At 33.0% G+C, this 5,373-nt stretch overlaps 1 long non-coding RNA gene across 1 annotated transcript; it reads left to right on the forward strand.

Annotated features, from left to right (window-relative positions):
- Positions 1–433: 433 nt before the first annotated feature.
- On the forward strand, positions 434–5,107 carry LOC141389259 (uncharacterized). Its single transcript, XR_012409012.1, has 2 exons — positions 434–1,352; positions 3,578–5,107. It is a non-coding gene; the product is annotated as an uncharacterized lncRNA (long non-coding RNA).
- The last annotated feature ends 266 nt before the right edge of the window (positions 5,108–5,373 follow it).

The raw sequence follows: 5,373 nt of genomic DNA on the forward strand, positions 1-5,373 counted from the left end.
GTTCATCGACATTAAACCACTTCATAAAATATAGTATTTGTATTAAATGGTATAAAAATTATTTACTATTTGTAAACCATTTTATATGCATATGGAATGACCTATATGCATAAATTCGTCGTTCTATTTACTCAAAATTCTCATTGCCATTATTATGTGTCCTACCACAACCAAAGACTTCAATTATCACAACTTAAAATACAGTCCACATCTTTTAAGAACAACAAAAAACTGTCGTCGTTACCACTTCGTGGTAAATATCAAAAAATATCTGAAAAACAAAGCTTCTTCAGATATTTTTTGATATTTACCACGAAGTGGTAACGACGACAGTTTTTTGTTGTTCTTAAAAGATGTGGACTGTATTTTAAGTTGTGATAATTGAAGTCTTTGGTTGTGGTAGGATGAGCCTACTACAACAACAAACAAGCAGACCTCGCTCATAGTTATGAGAGTTAACTAACGGACCTGCTGTGATGTTGTTATTGTTAATTCTTTTTTTTTTTGTCTCGATGACTTCTCCATGTCATCTGCAATGCATTGAAACTAGTTAGTTAACAAACAACCATCAAAGTGATCGACACAACTAAGACCTAGAGAACAAAGGAGGCAAAATTTTAACAACAAGGCAAATAATAACAACAAATAGACAAATAGAAAATTAGAAATAAAACAACATTGAAACTTAGATCGAAAATACAACATAAAATAAATAAAATCTTGTAAAACTAAATTTGTAAATAAAATTAAACAAAAATTCATAAACTTAGAACAAAACTAGATATACATATGTGAATAAATTAAAATAAATATGAAACAGAAATACCAAATCGAAAATAAATTGAATTGAACATGAAATCAAAAGAAAGCAAACATCTTTTATTTTAACTAAAAGGAACACAAAGGGTAACAAAATAAGACATAACAAAAATAAAATCGAACATAATTAAAAAACCCACTTCCACCCCTAAACATTGGTCCTCGCGAGCCGAATAGTGTATTCTCGAAAATTTGCATCTTTAAAACAAAAATATGATTGTGCCAGTGACATTTTATTAACTTTGTGACCTAAAAATGCAATAACACCAAATAAAACAAACTAGTTCAAGAAGTAAATTAAAAAGTGACATTTTAAAACAACGGAACTAACATTTGAAAGCCAAATCAAAACTGATGTACAATTGCAACAAATGACATCCCGTTTCTTCTAACGGCAACATCTTGAAATATTCACATTGGACATTTGGATTTCCTGGGACCCAACACATCGACTTCAAACTGTAAATCGAATTACAAACCTAAAGAGAAGTGAAAATACATCAAATGAGCAAGTATAAAACATTTTGGAATCTGTACGTACAACAACAAACATACATATCTATTAGAGAACGATTTCGGACTTCCTTCCATCCCTGTTCTTATACTCATCTCGTCTGACGTCACAGTTTACAAGCAAATATGGCCCTTTTTACAAAATTCAATAACGTTTACAATGATTTACTTGACTTCAAAGAAGAAGTGAGAAGCTCGGTGGAAAACAATATCCATGAGCTTAAAGTACTGCGAGCACATCTTGATTACGTATGGTCACATGTTAAATATTATTACGAAAATTGTCGAGACTTTGAAAGTAAAAATCCCAACAATCTGAAGCATTTACGAGAGACCTTTAGAAAAGCTTTATGTACTTATAAATTTTTGTATGCATTTCTCAATACCGAAATTGATGCGATTTGCGCGACTTCAATCAAAGTAGGCTCATCCTACCACAACCAAAGACTTCAATTATCACAACTTAAAATACAGTCCACATCTTTTAAGAACAACAAAAAACTGTCGTCGTTACCACTTCGTGGTAAATATCAAAAAATATCTGAAGAAGCTTTGTTTTTCAAACCTTCCTTTGACAACAATCAAAGCACTTTGTCCGGTTTTGACGATCGTATTCCACAAATATCAGAAGAAACCTTAGCACCACAACACATAGTCTTTACAAACAATTGTCCATCTTCAAATTTCTGCGATAGACTTCCGGAAATTTCGAAAAACGCATCTTTGTCCACACCACAAATTGAACAGGGACAATTATCGTCCTTAGTTCTTCCCATTAGACCTCAAAGAATAAAAGAAGACACCTTGCTGACTATACCTCCTATAAACACAAATAATTTGACGTCTTTAGATCTTCGCGATATGCCTCCAAATATGTCGCACGAGACTCTTTTATTCACACCTCCAAACATATCCAATATTACGATTTTAGAATGCCTTCCCGATGAGAACAGACCTCAGACCATATCGGAATGCCATTTACAATCTACAAATGACGCCAAGTCAAACAATTCCCAACACTTAACTCTTTGCGATGAGGATAGACTTGAAACCAAATCGGAAGAGACCTTGCCATCATCTTCTCTAATACAAGTTAAGTCCAACAGTCGAAATTACGAGGCCCGAGCAATCACCGATTCCGGATTGACCTTTAATTCCGACGACCTTGAAACGCGACTTAGACTTCCTAGGAGAAATAAAGAAAAACACAATTTAGGACTACATCCAGCGAAGACAAAATCCTCAACACAAGCTTGTAATTTCTTACTTTGCCCGCGATTGAAACCTGAATTCAAATTAAACGACTGCGCTTCTTTTAGAAAGACCTTTTTGTTTAATTTACTTTGTTCAAACTTAGACATCAAGCATCATCCAATGCCCATTCAACAGAAACTTAATCAACAACTTGTGAAGGCCATCAGCGATTTCAGATCAATCTTTCTTTTTGGTAAATATCAACTTAGACTTCCAATGAAGAATAGTCACACATTTATATCAGTCCAAAATCCAGCAGCTATCGAAACAACAGCACAACCTTGTATTTTCACAATTCCCTCGCCATTGTTTCCAGACAATTCTGCTCCGATCACAAGTAATCCGCAGTTTAGTTTGACATTCGAAAAACAAGAAAAATGTCTAGCTGCTTCCCATTGTCAATCTTGCAGAAACGCTGAATATCCAATAGACCTAGACCTCGTTACAAAATTGTTCGTCCTCGAAGTTTCTTTACATTTACTGGGACTCCTAATATTTAAAACAACAGTGTTTGATAGACATTCTTATAAGCCAGTTCAATCTACTACAAACGAAGATTCGAAAGCTTTTCATATAAGAAATTTTCAACTAACAACCTACTTTTCTTATTCACAAAAGAAATCGACATTTGAAGCGGATTATTCAAATCTCAAAAGAAGCAAATCCAAATTTCCACACAAAAATATATTGCCATCCAAAATAAAAAAGATGAATATTTTCATTAATCAACGAAAATTCCGCTGTACATCTCGCACATACAAAATGTTCGCACACTTGCCTAACTCCAGTCATATTCCTCCACAACAAATACGTATGAAGCCGCTATTCACTGGAACTTCTTGGAAATTTCGACTAAAATCAGTAAAGAGAATAATCAACAATGGACATCAAACTATTGTTTTGCGACAAAGACATTCCAACTTAAAAATAATCATTGCGAAATCTTACTTCATATCTATATCGAAACCATATTCATTATCGTTCATTACAGATTTGGTGGAATTAGAAGACTTCAACGTGACCAACGGGATCCAAATAAACTACCAATTACCAGGCCATAAATATAGTAGGAAGTCTACAAATGGACACGGAGTTCCAGCATACACAGACAATAGACATATCAAATCCAACCGTAATAAACAACAATTGACGTCAGCCCAAACCTTCAGATTGAACACCATGTCATCACCATCAAAGACGAGCAAAATTCATCATCATTATAAGGTCATCAATTTATACATGGATCAACATCCAGCAACGCAGTCAACGAGACATGAAAATTTGCAACCATCTTCCTCAGACTTTAACCTTGGCCCTAAAACTGCACATTAACAGTCAACAAAGTCACAATATTCTTCGTGAAATCAAATAATCCCATTTACAAACTCAAATTAACACTATATTAACTCTCATTCTTTGCAGATTTGTGCAAGAAAACTTTATTTCAAACCGTTTAAAATATTTGCTGCACATTTAAAAATTTCATATGTCCACTAGTCAAACCTGTAAATCGCCAAACTTGATCTGTATGCGAGAAGACTTTATATTTGGATGATCCTGTAGACATCACTCATCAGCAATCTTTCAACTATTAATCAAAGTCATCAAATAATCATTGCATTGATCCAGATCATCGACATCACAACTCACAGAAACAAAACGATGTCACCAGTTTCAAACGTACCAACATCAATAATAATATCACCATCTTCAACAATCATCACCAACAAATTACCATCCAAAATGTTCGCCAAACCTCCAAATGTGTCAACATCACACCAGTAATGCTAATGAGTTTAAAAATCATCATCCTTTAAAAGTGAATACATTGATGTCCATCAAGTTGCAACACATCACGGAGGGGCCGATATGTTTAATGTTCATCGACATTAAACCACTTCATAAAATATAGTATTTGTATTAAATGGTATAAAAATTATTTACTATTTGTAAACCATTTTATATGCATATGGAATGACCTATATGCATAAATTCGTCGTTCTATTTACTCAAAATTCTCATTGCCATTATTATGTGTTCGTTGACCTATTTCTTCTTTAAAATATTTTCGTCGAATTCTCCCACTGGAATTGACAACAACAAACAAGCAGACCTCGCTCATAGTTATGAGAGTTAACTAACGGACCTGCTGTGATGTTGTTATTGTTAATTCTTTTTTTTTTTTTGTCTCGATGACTTCTCCATGTCATCTGCAATGCATTGAAACTAGTTAGTTAACAAACAACCATCAAAGTGATCGACACAACTAAGACCTAGAGAACAAAGGAGGCAAAATTTTAACAACAAGGCAAATAATAACAACAAATAGACAAATAGAAAATTAGAAATAAAACAACATTGAAACTTAGATCGAAAATACAACATAAAATAAATAAAATCTTGTAAAACTAAATTTGTAAATAAAATTAAACAAAAATTCATAAACTTAGAACAAAACTAGATATACATATGTGAATAAATTAAAATAAATATGAAACAGAAATACCAAATCGAAAATAAATTGAATTGAACATGAAATCAAAAGAAAGCAAACATCTTTTATTTTAACTAAAAGGAACACAAAGGGTAACAAAATAAGACATAACAAAAATAAAATCGAACATAATTAAAAAACCCACTTCCACCCCTAAACACATTCTAAATATCGTCAGAATCGGTTGTATATAGCGTGTTTGGTGCAGCAAATACGTAAAATCGGCCGAAAATATATATATGAGCTATATCCAAATCTGAACCGATTTCGATATAATTTGGCACACTTATTTC

This window comes from Musca autumnalis, unplaced genomic scaffold (assembly GCF_047663935.1).
Source record: "Musca autumnalis isolate F117 unplaced genomic scaffold, ASM4766393v1 scaffold_1, whole genome shotgun sequence".
NCBI classification, from domain to species: domain Eukaryota; kingdom Metazoa; phylum Arthropoda; class Insecta; order Diptera; family Muscidae; genus Musca; species Musca autumnalis.